Source organism: Phalacrocorax aristotelis, chromosome 8 (genome assembly GCF_949628215.1).
Source record: "Phalacrocorax aristotelis chromosome 8, bGulAri2.1, whole genome shotgun sequence".
Taxonomy (NCBI): domain Eukaryota; kingdom Metazoa; phylum Chordata; class Aves; order Suliformes; family Phalacrocoracidae; genus Phalacrocorax; species Phalacrocorax aristotelis.
In genome coordinates, this window is record NC_134283.1 from 35,237,024 (window position 1) to 35,253,308 (window position 16,285).

The following is a 16,285-nucleotide window of genomic DNA, read 5'->3' on the forward strand; positions in this document are numbered from 1 at the left end:
AAACATAAGCTGATCTTTTGTGTAAGTTGCCAGTGTTGTTTTTAATAGATACAATGTGTGCAGCCTGTAAAAATGATCAACTTTGGGAATCTTGTGCAGCTCAGTGAGATGTAACATTTTGCTTAACAGTGTTTTCCTGCTGAAGTCATAGTTCTTTCTGTCTTGGGGAAGAATGAGGTTTATCTATGCCATTTTGAGAAGAACACCGAATATTTAATTACAATTTTTTTAGTTCTCTACCTCTCTTTTTGTTGCTGCCTTGAATTGCAGAATTCTTTGTAGCATTGGGAGAGGAAAAGGGGGTTGAACTGACTTGCAGTTGGGATTTAACTTTTTTTTTTTTTGGCAAAGGTAATCTTTCTTTGAAAATACCTCAACTTACAAAGTATTCAAAACATTGTCTACATAATCTAAACCTGAACAGAAACTGCTTATGGTATGCAATTCAGAAGTCTAGTTTCTTACTCTTGTTCTTTATAATGAGTAATCTATTTCAGTTACTTGTATAAGTAAAAGTAGTCAAACACTTACTTATGCTCATTATCTAAGCGTTCAGTTTTGTTACCAGTCATGAGACCACTAAAAAAACAAGCCTGCATTTGTGGTTTCTGAAAGCAAATTTCTTTTGATATCATGGCTTGTGGTGTTAATGAAATCTGACTTGTTTTAACAGTGATTCTTGCTCAGAAGACCAAATTTTCATAAACTAGCAATAACTTGCATTTATTGCATTCACTGTGGTCTGAAATGCAGCTTGCATTACACGTCCCCAGTACTGTGCAGCAATTCGGGGTGATGAGAAACACCAAAAAATACACTTTCATATATTAATGACAAGGGGAGCTTGATCTAGGTGAAAGTAATGCCAAATGAATTAAACAACCAAAATACATTCCCCCCCTTATGTGGTAGGGGCCAGGCTTTTATTAATGACAAGCAGTAATAGGTTTCATTTGTTTTATATGCTGCCTGGCAACATCCTATGCCCTCCGCGTTGTAGAGTGAACCAAGAATCAGGTGCCCTTCCTTGACTGCAGCACCTGGGATTTGCCCTGAGAACCTCTGTTCAACTCTCAGGCAGGTCCAACCCAGGTTTTACCTGCTGAAATCTGGCAAGATAACAACCCACGGCGACATGGCTGTAGAACAAATAAGATTTCCCTTTAAATTTGAATTTAACAAAGTCAGGTTCATATGTATTCAGCAACTAAACAAGGGTATTTCTGTACAGTAGTATGATTTTTAGTTTAAATGCTTTGAAAAAATTATTTGCAGTTGAAGTGCTTACTGTGTTTTAAGAATGATGGAATAAGTGTGTCAGCAAAGAATACGTGTAGTTCTGATACACGTTAATTCCTGCTTGAGCTTGATTGTTAATCCCCTCTGCAGTCTCATCTGTGGTTTGTCTAAAGTTTTGTGTGCATGGTATCATACTGGAACACAGTAATATCAATCAGGTCTTGTTCTGGGAATGATTTCCTAAGTTCTTTATAAATTGTTCTGCTTCATGGTTAATAGTTATAAAACTATAAAGAAAAAGCCTCAAAACTCAGATGGAAAATTTAAGTGATCCTACCTGAAATACTTTGTAGTGAAGTCTCATTTTACAAGGATTTCTTCAGCAAAAACATGGTTTTCTTATAGTGAAATATGCAGTACACTGAATTTGACTACTGCTTATCTGGCATAGCAGACTTAATACAGTAACTAATTTGCTGGAATATACTTAGGAATGGATCCTTATTCAAATGAGCATCTACCATGTTGTGGTAATGCTGCAGTGACAATCTGTAAGTAGGGCGGGATTGGTAAGCAGAAGGAACACCTTTAGTTAAACCAACTGATAACAGCTGGAAAAAAATTGTAACTTGCTGGTACAAAATGTATTTCAAGTCAAGTCTGAAGAAGGGCTTGTGTGATCACAAGCCTTCTGTGGTTTTTTTCTATCTGTATCAGTTGGTCTGTGAACAAATTCTGTCTCCTGTTTTCACTTTTCTTGCCTCACCTTTATTTAAACTGACTGAAAGGAATCTTTAGAAACCTTGGATCTAGAAATCTTAATATTTGACAAATTGTTGTTGTCAGTTCAAATCTTGCTTGAATTTCAAACACTTGCAGTTAAATAAGCAGATCCATAAAAAGTTTTTTGTTTTGCATTTTAAATGGGTTAATCAGTGATTACAGTGCTTTTAAACTAAAGTTGGATACTCTCAGAAAGGAAAAGCTTCTGGGTTTGAGACTTTAAAAATAGCCTGAGTAAGACACTAATAAAACATACAGTGGAGAGCAATCTCAGAATGGCATGGAAATAATTTAGATGATCTAATAGGTCTCACTGCTATCTTGTGAGTCTTTGGGAGGCTTTAATATTGACTCAACAAGAGTTCAGTATGTGATGCTAACACCACCCCCTTTGATACAGTGATGGACTCCAAGAGAAAGAGGTACTGTGTTAAAATATACCTTCAAAACAACTTAGAGAGTATGGATATGATAATAGATACCAGTCACAGATTGGAACCTGCTGTCTCTTGGAAATAATTTCTGTCTTTAAATGGTATGTTCAGAGCAGCAGGTTTTGGATCCTACAACAAAATTATAAGTAGGAATTCTTCAAATTCTAACAAAATCCATTCACAGTGAGTTCTTCTTGACTGAGGTGATTAGGCTGTGCTAGCCTTGGATTTGTTTAGGACAGTAACAATTATGTTATTGGGTTGTCTTGCTATATGAAATAAATAGCCTTTCCTGCTTGAAGTTCAAAGTCGAATCTTAAGTATCATTGATTCAGTACATGCAATATTACCTTTTAACGCTTTTGATAGGCGTTGTACCATTTTTTCCCCTCTTTTAAGGTATATTTTTATCCCTGCTGAAATCTTCTTCCTTTGCTGAGCAGCTGCCATTTCAATATGTTATTTTTATCCACACGAGTGTGCTGCATGCTGCATAGCCAATGACAGCCTGCAGAAACCTTTCCCGGGAGACTAATTGCATCTTCTTTACAATGTATTTGGCCTTCATGAGCTGAGCCTGGGATCCAGAGACTGATTTTTGAATCTGGGTCTTCCAGATGGCAATTTGAGCATTACTGTAATAGTAGTAGATTGACTAAATATTTCCTTGTTAAGTGACACTGAAATGTCTTTAAATACTTTATAACTGCAGGCTGTTTTATGACTGAAATATCCTATGGTTCAGTTCAGGATATAATGTTATTGCCTGGAAATTATGCAAGGTGAAAGGGATTAAAGAAGCAGGCTAGTACATCTGCTTCTAGTACTGCGAAGCACTCCTGTAAAATTTGGGTGTGAATAGCTCAGTAGCCGCATGAATGCTATGAGTTTGAAATAGTCACTAAACATACTTCTGCACAAAAGGGAAGGTTTTAGAAGTAGGGTAAGGTCAGGGTATACATACAGACACTGAGAGAGAGGAGTCAAACAGCAGCTCTAAATTTCAGAGATAAGAAAGCCAGAATGGTGAGAACTGGCACCATTAAGGATTTCTCAGAGCAAGTGGATATACCTAACTGTATTTTTAAAGCAATCATCAGCCCCTTAACATTGATCTGAAAAACTATTTCAGATGTGAAGAAAGTAGGTAGAACTTAGAAAGTGTTCTTTGATGAAAGGGATCAAAATAATTCTGAGAGCATTTTATGAATATTGGATAAGAAACTGAACTAGTTGTTTCTTTTCTAGCTGTATGGATTATGCAACATATTTGTAGTAATTGAATAGAACAGGCCATTTGGTTTCCTGTATGCTCCAGAAAATTAATGAGAATCTGGTGAGAGTCAGGCCCAATTTTTGCCAAGGGCGAAATAGCAAAAGTTACAATTCTTTCTGGGGAAGTGGTCCTTTGTACATGCACTGGACAAAATCTGAGCTATTTTAAAATAATAGATTTTGAGGTTTTTCTTAAATTTTAAACCCATCTTTGTTTTCATAGCATTGAGTAATGTTTGAAGTTGGTGGCTAGGATTGACATTTCTTCCCTACTCTTGTTCTGTGCGAGGAGGTATGTGACGTAGTTACTGAGCTCTGAAAGGCAAAGGCCTCTGCTAAATGTGTACGTCTGCACTGATGCAGCAGTCCATCTTCACGCCTCCGCTGCCTCTTGTACGGGAGCGAGCTCTCAGGGGAACCGTGGTGGTCGTACCTCAGACTTCCAAGAGCAGAACTGGCGATTGATCTCATTTGTGTGCCTTGTCTCAGAGCAATCTGATCTAAGGATTACTTGTTTGCAACTTTTAATGTATCCAATTTAGGACAAAATGCACAAAACTTTCGCTTCTACTGCCCCAGGCTGTAGACAATTCTTTGCAGACGGCAAACCGTAACTGTCTTTGGAAACTGTCAATGCATTACTGTGTTGAATGTTTCCTACCCAGGATCTTCTTGAATTTTATCTCCTATGCAGTAACTAGGAAAGGCTAATGGGGTTTGCAGACTTGAGTGCATATTAATTAAGAGGAAAACCAATTGTTTTATTATCTCAAAATATTGCTGAACTGGGTCTAATAGCAATAAACTACAAGCCATGCTGATGGAGCTGTGATGGGGGAAGCACAGTCCCTGTGAATTTTATTTGAAATCAGCAGCTCCCATTCCTGTTGCAGTCCCCTAGTTTCAGCAGGGTTACAGGGGAAGTGTTGTAGCGGCTAGTAACAAGTAAAGGCATGCTCTCTTTCCAAATGCAGCTCATATTCAAAATTTTGGGGCAATATTTAGTATTTTAATTTTTTTGTCTTTTGGTATGCTTTTCTTCCCAGTTCTTTTCTATGCAATCGAAGTGTTTGTTGATTTATCCCTGCCTTTCCAATATTTGGGGTTTACCAGAGCCTTTATTTAGAAACAGCCAACAATCTAGTAAGAAAATGAAATCCCCCGGGGCAACAGGAACGAACAGAAATCTTCCAGTAATAAATACTGAGATCAAACCATAGATTGGAATCTAACCTTACATAGAAGTAATCACAACCATACATAATGTATGATGTTACAGTCATTGGCCATTATCTAATAAACTTGCAGCTTTCTCATTTAAATTGACGTTCGGTTTTGTGGCTCGAACTACGTGCTTCTTTGGGAGAGACGTTAAATTCGATGAGGCTTAGAAAGGCGAAACTTGATTTGAAACAAAAAAATCATGCCTCAGACTTGCAAAAAGTAAGAGGACCAGAACACAGATGCTGTGCACCGAGCAATTCAAGTAAAGCCCCGGCTCACCACGCTTCCCTGGGAGGCGACGGGCCGTACCGGCGGGTCCCTGCGCGCTGCCCACCCGCCGCCGGCGGCCCCCCGCCACTACCAAATGCCGCCCGGTGGAGGTGAGCGCCTTTCCATTCCAGTCAGGGGCGAAGAGAAATTGTTTTGAAAGCGGCAGCCCACCGAAAGACGGATTAAAGCACTATAGTTTAAAAACCAGCCCCTTCTGCACGCCCGATCTCTGGTTTGGGGGGGCCCCTCAGAAAGGAGGGGATGTAGGAACCCCCCTGCCGCGTCGCCCCTGTGGACTCTCCCGAGCGCCGTCGCTGCGCCCCGCGGCGTCCCCCGGCCCGGGCCCGCCGCCCTGGCCCCCGGAGATCCCACGCCGCGAGGTATCGTTGCTCTGCTGGCGGGGTTGCTCGCGTTAGGGCTGTGCTCAGCGGTGGGCGACCGCAGGCGTTGCTTCGTCATTGTAGCCGACCCTTTTGCCTGTGCTGGACTTTGGGGCTGCTGCAAGTTGACGAGACTTGTGTTGTACTTAGAGGGAGAGAGAGGAAAATACCGCGGACTTTCACCCTTACTGGCAGGTTCCAGTAACTTTGTTTGGAGTGTTCTCTCCTTTGAGCTCTGATTTAAAGGTCGTGGTTTGTGTTGTGCTTCCTGAAGGCATGCTGAAGCCTGCGTGCTCTGCTGAATTTGTGTAATACCACTATTAAACAACAATGGAGACGTTTAATATGGCTGTGTTCTTAAAGTCACAGGCAGGCGCCCTATTTTTTTTTTTTTTTTTTTTTTTTTTTTTGTCCCCTCCATAGTTCAGGCTTCTGATTCCTCACCTACAAAACCCACAGGCCCATCAGCAGCGCGAGTGTACAGGGTGTGAATTATTTCTGTAGCAAGAGAAAGAACATGGGTGTATCCAGGATATTTTGGACGGTTAAAGTCTTGAAACTAGATCGATTTCTAAGTTATCAAGTGATTGCCTGGTTTTGTGGCACCGTACGCCGTAAGAAAATGAGGTGATTTAAAAAAAAAGAAGGGTTTTAATTTATAGCAGTTTGGAATTGGCAGCGTTCAGGTGGATGTAAATGAAATGAGAATTTGCCCCTTCTTTGGAAGAGGTATGTGGACTGGAACACAGGTTGCCCTGAGGCAGAGTGTGATTTAGGTTAAGACTTTTGAGATTTTTTTACCTGATTATTCCTTGGCTTTGCCACCTTAATTTTCTGTTATCAACTGTGAAAAGCCAAGACACATTTATACTATCTCAGAAAACATTGTGCATTACCTAATAAATAATTTAAACCGTTTGTATCCATGTACACTGATTTAAAAAATAAAGCAGTAGTTAAGTTACTGCTGCTTGGTTTACTATTTGCTGCAAATTCTTTTATTACAGAGAAAAGTGCAAAAATCCCAGGACAGGGATGCAACATTTAAGACAGTATAATACACATTTTTGCAGTCATCTGGAATAATTTGGGAAACTGTAGCACAATCCAAATTATGTAGTGAAATGTAGCAATTCAGTATTTGTTTCCAATGATGGAAAACATCAGTTGGAAGAGGTGAATTACTGTTGACATTAAATTAATTCCCTTGTATTTATTGATATTCTTAAAGTGTGTGGGAAGTAGTTTGTAGGTTATGGTGCTCCTCAGTTTGGGGAATTTTTCAAAATTTTGACATTTATTTGTCTTCGGAAGTGCATTGAGAACTTGAGTTTGACTTAAATATACATGATGTTAAATATTATACTGGAAGAAAATAAGGTAAGGAAACAGATACTGGTGGTTACCTCTACTGGTACTACTTTCACACAAGAATTACTGAGTAGTTTAAACTTTGTGATAATACCTGTGTTTTTATAGGAATACAGATCTTGATAATGCAGATGTCAAACAACTAGATGTTTATACTTCACTGCTGCAGGATTTTGAGGTATTCATCTGAGGAAGAACACCACCTTGATTTATGCTATCTGTCTAAAATGGGGCCATTGAGAAATAAGCTAGAGGGTATTAATGTAACTACCCTTTGAGGCCAGGAAATTCCTTCCCCTGACACCACAAAGCAGTACAAATATCCCAGCGTTTTCTGATCCTGGTCTAGCTTTGAAATCAGTGTTAGGATTCCTGTTAACTTCATGGGAGTATGAGACCTACGTTTTTTTTGTCCAGTCTTGAAACATTTCTCATGGGCCCCTTGCCATGCCATCCCATCTCCAGAGTCTGTATGGAAAATTGAATGCCTTTCATACTCCTTGAACAAGATATTGCCTAGGAATGTGTGTGCTGCAAGCGATGTGGCAGTTAGAGATTTTTAAAACACAACAAAACATTGAAATACTCCTAAAAAATTTAATGTCTAAATCAGTGATTTGATCTTGAAAAGTGTTACAGCCAACAAAATTGTGCTGAATTCCATGACAGCAGCCTTGCTAATCTGATTAAAACCTTTCTAAGGTTTTCTTGCTTGCTTTCTTGTATTTTTGTCTGTGTTAAATTCAATTTTTTTAAAAGTGTGTTTAATCTTCTGCCTTGTTCAGTTTCACTGTCCAGCAAATGTTTGGTTTTGGTTTTTTTCCCTTTTTTATTTTCTGAATTCTTCTTTGATAATCTCTGACCATTCTGAATCATGTTCAAAGCAGCCATTAATTTGGAGCTGTACTCCATGAGTAGTGTCAGTTCCTTGTTTTAGAAGACCGAGAGCTTGCCCACCTCCCTTCCCAAACTGCTGAAACTACCTGTCTTTCATCTTTTTGCTCACTTTGTTCACTTTTTTCCTTGGTGTTGAATTGTCTTTTGTTAGCCATGTTTTGCATACTCTCTGCCATCATGTTTATCAGGCTAGAAATGGCCTGAAAGGAGCAGACAGAAAAGCCTGAAGTGCTTTTCTTAAACCTGGAGATGAAGAAGAAATGGGAGGTATAATGAGAATGGGGATGAGTTTTGGAAACAGATGAGATGACTGATGGCATGTAAGTGTAAATGGGAACAAGCTCCTAGGAAAGTCATACAGAAACACTTTCTACTAGTTGTCAGTCTTTGCATATACCCAAGAGTGACTATGCAGCAGCCTGAAATCTGACTTTTGCATCAATTACTTCAGATATTTTGAGAAGGAATTGTTATGCATATATAATTTCTGTATTCAATGTCTCTTATTTTAATTCAACATTAGGTAGAATGATGAGAGCTATTGATGAGGTGGATCTGAAAATACATCTTACAGTAGATTTATCTACTTGTCTTAGTGTGTTGTTGGAATGCAGATTGGTTAGCTGTGATGCTAGTTTATTTGGTTTTGTTTTTTTTTTTCTCTCTGTAGTGTTGATAGTTGGACATTTAGATGAGTGGAGCAGTCATGTGCCATCTGTAGGTGTGCAAATGTCAAGTGTCTTTAGAGGTACAGGGAATGGTATTCTCTCAACTTTTCTTAGAAGTCCTATTAACAAGAATCCCAGCTCAGCAGTCAGATTGGATAGGTATAAGAAAAACATAAATTTTGTGTATGGAACATGGGGATACTTGTGATAGAATGACTATGATAGACTGAGTAGTGGACCAATGATTAGATAGTCGTATGAATCACTATATGACTATCTATGATAGAATAGAATCAAATATATAAAACAGTTTATAATACATTAATAAATTCCCAATAATTTATAGTAATGTTACATACAAGTCTTCATATTGTCATTAGTGTTAGTGCAGAAATTATGAGGGAGATGGGGATAGCTTTCTGAAAGCATTCTAAAGAATGTCTTGGTGGTTCATGTGTCATTTTATATAATAAATAATGTTGGTGTCTGGTCCTGTATACCATTTTGAATCTAGACAGAGGAAATAAAGTGCTGTTTCTTTTAAAATACAGTTTTCTGTTTCTCTTCCCATTTCGATTGGGTGTGGGGAAGTTTTTCACATATATTACTGGAAAAAATAGTGTCTTATCTATGCTGGCTACTGTAAAAATGAAGAATGGGGAAATGTTATGCTGCAGAGACTTGAGCATACCTGTTGTTGACTTGCTTATGTTACTGTTTCCTTATTTTTGGGGAGGAAACTAAGAGGATGCTTGAAAAAGAAACAAAGCCCTCATGTTGCATTCCAGACTGTCTTGTGATCATTCCTTCCACAGACAAAAATAAATTGCTTTGAACCTATTATTGTACTTAAGGAACTCTTGTTTTAAATCTTGTGGCGTGTAAGCATATGCCAGCGTAAATCCAGCTCTTGCAAGTCACATGGAAGAATTGCATTTCAGGTTATTCATTAAAGCATTGGCAGAATTCATGGTATAGGTATGATGGTATAGGCAGATACCAGCATCTCTTGAGGCAAAATGCGACGTATAAAGAATCCAGAACAGAGTGCATGTGAACCATGACTGTGAATGGGAGGTCTGTGAAGTTTTTGCACCTTTTCCATATGTTTTTAAACAAGTTGTTCAATAAATTCTATCATAGGTTAAATAAATTGTTCTTGTCACTTACAAAATAAATTCTGTCTAGCGATTTTTAGCATATGACATCCCATTCTTTCCTTTCCCCTGTCAGAAAGTCCATCATTAGTGTGTATTCTGGAATTTACTGAAGTTGCCACATTTGAAGTAGTTCTGTGGCTGAGAACCTGATTTGCTCTTTGCTGACAGAGCTGTGTAATGCTTCTCCTTTTCCCAGTTGCAAACTTTGCCTTTCATTTTTTATTTTTAAAGTGAACATAGTGACAGTTTTAAGTGTTCAAAAGATAAATGCTGCCAATTATTCCGTATCATAAACTGGAAGATGTATTGAGAGGAATGACTGGATGTTTTTATAAGTTCTTGTCTGTTCTCCAGAAGTCATACATTAATATAAAATAAAGCTCAGTGCCACCAGCAGTAGGGTGTCTTCTTTTCTGAAATACATGTGAAATTCCAACTAATATCCAGTCTTCAGCAGAGGGTTGTCCTCCAGGATTTGCTTTTCTGCTTTTGGTTTCTTATCTCTGACCTTGTGGAGGTTCCTGGAGGAGAGGGAAGAGTTCTATTCAAATACATGATATTTAAGGGTTCCACTTACATTGATTTGCAGTAACCCAGTGTAATGTAATTAGAATTATGGAAAAATATTGATACCGTGTAGACAAAGCTGTAGCTATGTTCAAGATTTAAAGCAGGTTTGTTTAGGAGAAGATTTCTCTGTATTCTTCTAATAGCAAAGAAAACTTCAAAGTTAGCTATGAAGCTTCTGTATTTTAGAGAGGAGTGAGACTGAATTTGGTTTGTCACCTTTCATGAGTACATAAGTGATTGTTGAAATGTATGAAAGGTCATCTCTTGAGGTTCAGTCCGCATGGTACTGTGTTAGTCTGGCAGAGTACCTGAGAGCATCAGCAGCAAAGGAATAATGACGGTGGTGGTTTTTGAAGCTCTGACGCAAAACTAACTGCAGTGTTTTCATAGTTAACCTTTTTTGGTTTCTATTTCCCCTTCAGACTTATGCTTGAATAGTGTGCTGGAAGCACGTCTAGGGCTTTTTTGTCCTGGTTTCCCAATCTGGGAGTTAGCTTGAACTTCTCACAAAGGTGGATTTAACCAATGCTGGGCTGGACTGACTGAGTTGGAAGCACGTGTACCTTTCTGCCATGGGTCACGCAGTGGTAGTGTCACTGGGTACCGCTACAGCTGGGTTTGTGCGGTGCATGGGAATGAGAGCCGTTAGGGTTTTTTTTATTTCCCCCCCCAAGATTATTATTTTCTGAATACAACTGCACAATCTCTTCAGTTAGATGGTTTTGCTTTAGGCAGATTAAAGCCCTAAAAACCTGGAGCTCATTGAACAAGCCTTGGAAACAGTAGCTTTCACTTTCACTGTTCCTCAGCTTCTCTCCCCTTCTGCTCCCCCTGGTTATTTGATGTATAAAGTTGTCAACAATCAAGCTATTAGACATCATTATGCTGATAATCTGCTTTGTGCCGTACAGTCAAGTTCTACCTTTTTACCATGTGAACCCAATTAATTCAAAATAATCACAGGTAAAACAGTGTTACCATTGGAAGAGCCGACGCTAAAAGGCTTTTTATAGATAGATTATCTTCAAGGTGTTAGAAGGAAAGAAATGGGCTTGCTTTTTTTTTTATGCCGGCTGTGTTTTGTGGCAGTGGCGTAGAATTCAAAAGGAAAGATTCTAGTCATACATGTACTTGAATGCTATGGAATACCAGAAACTTAATTTCATTAATGTTCTTGACAGAAGGACTGGGTAAATACTTGTCTTCAGGCATCTGGCTTTACTTGAAATAAAGCCTAATACTTGCATCTACAATAGTACTCCTGTTTTTCAGCATTTGTTTGGATGTTTTGGACATAAACTAGAGCTATATTTCTTATCACAAGCTTTTTTTTTTATATTGTGTTTCTTTAAAAAAAATAGGAAAAAATGCCGGTATCTCTGCCACTTAATTTTGCAGAATCAGTACTTCCAAAGGTGTTAATCCATGATTTTATTGTGTGGCCAAATGTAGTCTACTTTTCTGGTTTCACGCTGACTTTGACATTGCTAAAGCATGACAAATATGCATTCTTGAGATATATATATTTACAGAGAGAGTTGTTTATTTTTTGTAAGATGGTCTTAGATTAAGAAAATACTAATTGATCGTTTTTCAGTCTTTGAAGTTCAGTAGTGTTTGAAATCCACATAATAGGGAATCTCTCATATCCTTTTTTAGTAGCTTGTTTTTGGCAATGATTTTTAAAACAGGGATCTCATTTGACAATATAAAGATGGCTGTGGCTGTAGGATGCAAAGTTCTGACATGGAATAAGTTCACTGTCAGTGTAGATTTCTTAAAGTTTTGATCAGTTTATTCTCTGTTGACAGAACTTATCCTGGATCAGGTATCACATGTCTGTGCCACTCTGTACCATGCATTGGCTGTTGATTCCACAGACAACATATCATGTGCTCGAGATAATTGGACAGAGATGAGATTATGTGCTTGCACTGGGCAAAATTTTTGCACACATGCACATGTCTTATGTTAACAGTCATGGAACTGTGGCCTAATCCTTTTGTCCTTAATATTTTAGAATTAAAACCAAGGAATGCATAAAAAGCAGTATTTTTGCCTGCCATGCAACACTTCATGACACTATCTGCTTTCCTATTGAAAATGTCACCCAAGACGTAAGTTGTAAGGCGCTTTTAAATAGGAAGAAATACCTTTGTATCTAGATACATATAGGTAGTTATGATTTTATGTTCTAATTTGAGAAAGTATATATGCCTCTTTGAAAATACGTGCCTTGGTCTCTGAACTGCTCCTTCATATGCAGAGATAATTTAACTAAAGGTAGGTTAAATATAGATGTTCTTTATAATTTTCATTTTTCTGCTTTTAGTTTGGTTAAAGATACAATTAGATTCTTCCTTAGTGAAATTGGGCTTCAGATGATCTTACAGAACTTCTTGTGAATTGTACCTGTGGTAGAAACATGTGGCCTATGTATTACGTATGAAACGCATTGTGAAACATGAAGTGATGATAAAATCTAACTCTTGACTTATAATCGACCCTACCTGCCCTCAGGGAGTAGTAGAGGAAAAAGGGTAATAAAATACTACAGTTTGTGTATTAATGGCCTTGTGTACGGCATTGCCAATCTTGCTACAATTACAAAATACAGTTTAGTATAATTTAGAAATAAGGCTTTGCTGTTGGAATGGCAAAACCAGATTGTACTTGAATTATTTTTCCATAATTTAAAAAATAAAACTCAAGAAAGCATAAATATTTCCTGTAATAGATTCAAGAATCTCTAGCTCACATTTAGAAATAATCCTGTGAAACTTTGATACTTCTCTTTCTCTAAAAGTTAAGTCGAAAGTGAAACAGAGGACCGATCGACACCAAATTATCTCCCTGTCTCTGTTGAGGGGAAGAAAATGACTAGCAGAGTAAATAGTTTCAGTGGAAGTTTGAAATTCTCTGTTTGTGTGTAGATCATATTTGCTTTCCAACGTAAGAAACTGGCCACCTAAGACCATCTATGTTTACGTTTTTTAAATATTATGGAAAGGTTTCAAGAAAGTCTTAGAGACAACCTTATTATCCCCTTTTTTAAAGAATCTGGACTCTTACACTTTTCTCCATTTATATAATACTTAACAGATAGCCAATGATGGTATAGAGGCTTTGTTTTCCCTTCTACTCTTTACTGCTTTCATCTGCAAGAGTTGTAGCCCATTCCCCCGTAGTGGTTCCCTCATTTGTACTGCAGGTTCTTGTTTGTCACTTTTTGTCCGTAAAAATCAGCAGTTAAAATCATTACTTCATTCATGAAAGCTTAGGAAATTGGGATCACTTCAGCAAAATCCTGTTCAGCTTGAATATTTTTTCCTAGAGCCTGTATGATTGGTGTAGAATATGAAAAAGTATATGCAAGCTGATGTAAGTTTCCTAGCTTTGCTGGAGCGGGATTGTGGGAAGCTGTCTCAGTGGTAGAGCTGAGGCCTGGTGGAAGGGTGTGATTGGGTCTTACTTGTTCTCACAATCAGGTTATGCAAAAACATCAACATGAATATTTGTCTCTTTTAAATTTCAATAATATTTCTCAGTAACTTCAGTGATTAATGTGCATAGAAACCTGAAATTCCTTGGAACTCACTAATGAGGCTAGTCTGATTTGATCTTTGAGAGGAAAGAAATAAGAGCATATCAGTTACTAATGTAGAAGATTGCAGTGTGTTACTATATTGGCCTCTGTGCCAAGGTAAAGAACAGAATTCCTGCCTTGAGGAGCTCTTGGACTAAAGATATAAATTAGGTACAGAACTGGGCAGGTATTACATCAACCTAGACTTTACATACCTTAAAACAACTATAGCAAGGTAGTGAGAATGAAGGTTACAACGCTAATTTAACTTGGAGTGTTCAGTTGTTCTGTCCATTCCAGGGCTTTGACATTTATGTTAATGTCAACTGTGGATGCTTGTATAATTCTCCTAACTGTAACATGTCCTTAGAGTGTTGGGATGTCGTTCACAGGAGATACGGACCCTCTTGCTTGCTGGTACCTTTGCTTTAAACAGTCGACTCTTGAGCTGACCTTTTTATGTAAATCTTCCATGGTTAATGGCACAAAATACACCTGAAATTGCTGCCATCCTGCAGTTTGGAAGGCAGCAAAACCCATTAAAGAGTGCCAGGTGCTCAGCCTGGGCACACTTTTTGCAGGACAACCTCGTAGGAGGTTTGGGGTCTTAACTGAGTTAGGACCTCTGCATACATTTTTCATACTTCCTTAGCAGAATAACTTTGTCATTGGGAACTGTGTGTTTTACGCAGAATCGCACGTGTGATTATATGCAACATGCTTGACAGTCTTTTTGGTGCTTCCTATAGAGAGAAGAAAGCCCAACATATTTAATTGGAGATATATTGAACACAAAAGATGTGATTTAGAAAAAAAAAAGAGGGAGATGGCCAGGAGCCCATTAAGTGTCTCAAATGAAGAAAAGACAAAAAATTGAGTGGGTTGCATATTCATTAAGTTCCTTAAAATGAAAGACGGTAAAAGCAGCAGATTTTTGCAAAAGATCATTGGCTTTCTGTATGGCTTTATTTCTTACATAGAAAGGAGTGTTGCAGGGAGGGCTGAGGTGACAAAATAATTGAAGCAGCTGCTAATAGCATTTTAAATTTCAGACTGATTTTATTGGAAAAATATTTCTGCATAGGTTATTAATAAGCAGTTTAACGGGTTGCGTAAACGCTTTGTATTTTTTAGGTTTTGTAACATAATTCTTCCTCAAGTATCTTATAAGATTAGTAAATCTGTCTAGGTCCTGACGCTGTGATGCCCTTTATGCAATTATCTGAAATGTTGAAGAAATGGGGAAAGGAAAAATATATTTGAGGAATCCAGACCAACATCGTCTGGAGATGTTGTCTCAGCATGAGAAATGAGACCAGTTGTCTCATTTCTCAGCAGGAGATAGGCAAGCATCCTGACCTTCAGAATTAAATCTCTTTCTCCAGTGGTAACAGTTACCTTAAGGCTTTGTTTATGGTGCAGCTTAGCTAGGGTAGTCCCATAGAAAAGAGTTCTCTTAATATGAAATTATGAAAGCCAGAGACAGAACTGGTAAATAGCTGTCTTCCTGGCCTGCCAAAAGAGCATTCTTTAGTTTGTGTTGTGTATTACATTGTGTGAAATTAATGACATGTGATGAGCTCTGAATTCAATGAGCAGAGAAAGTTTGTATCTGTGCTGCACTGGGGTAGTTTATAAAACTGTGGCTCCTGAGAAATGTTTTGAAATGTCAAATGATGGTATTTTGTGGGTTAGATGAAGCAAATGCAGAAAATAAGAAACAAATGAAGAAGAAAACCCAAATCTTAGTATTTGGTTCTCAAAACCTCTTCAGTAGTATTTGGCACTGGAAATACTTCCTAGCTGAGCTTTTTTTGTTGTTTTCCGTCCTTGACAGGAGAAAAATCCTATTGTTTTGAGTGACACAGGTGGCAAAGCGGTGAGGAGTCTGCTGACCTAAATTGTGGTCACAGATCCGCAGTGGGAATTGTAGCTCTGCTGCACGCTTTGTTGCCAAGAATGGGTGTACCAAGTGAAGGAGTTTGTGTGGTTTTGTTAGTAATTTAGAAACCACAAGCAAGGTTTTTATGGCTTTATAGGCAGAGCTGTTTTTGAAAGTGCTTGATGTTTTCCAAACTGTGCAAAGCTTCTGGGCTTTGTCAGAAATGCAGTAAGATTACTGATTGCTTTCCATGAAAGGCAAGTTCCTTAAAACTTTCTACTTTGAAGACTATATGAGCATCTTGGATTTCTAAATTCAAAATTACTGTGGAAAAATTATACTTGTAAAAGCCCTCCTCAGCCTTTAAGATCCTCCTGTAAAGCCAGTACCTGTGTGAACGCTCGAGAGTATGCTGCAGTCTGAAGACTAGGGCTTCATTATTTTGTATTCTTGGTGTTCATTGTGAGTATCTCCATCAGCAAAAGATCAGAGAAGATCTTACAGATGTTAAATAATCATGAAGTAAATTGGATTGATATGATTTTT

At 38.1% G+C, this 16,285-nt stretch overlaps 1 protein-coding gene across 1 annotated transcript in view; it reads left to right on the top strand.

Annotated features, from left to right (window-relative positions):
• Nucleotides 1-16,285, top strand: part of CPEB4 (cytoplasmic polyadenylation element binding protein 4) — a 40,220-nt gene that overhangs the window by 11,654 nt on the left and 12,281 nt on the right. The window lies entirely within an intron of this gene.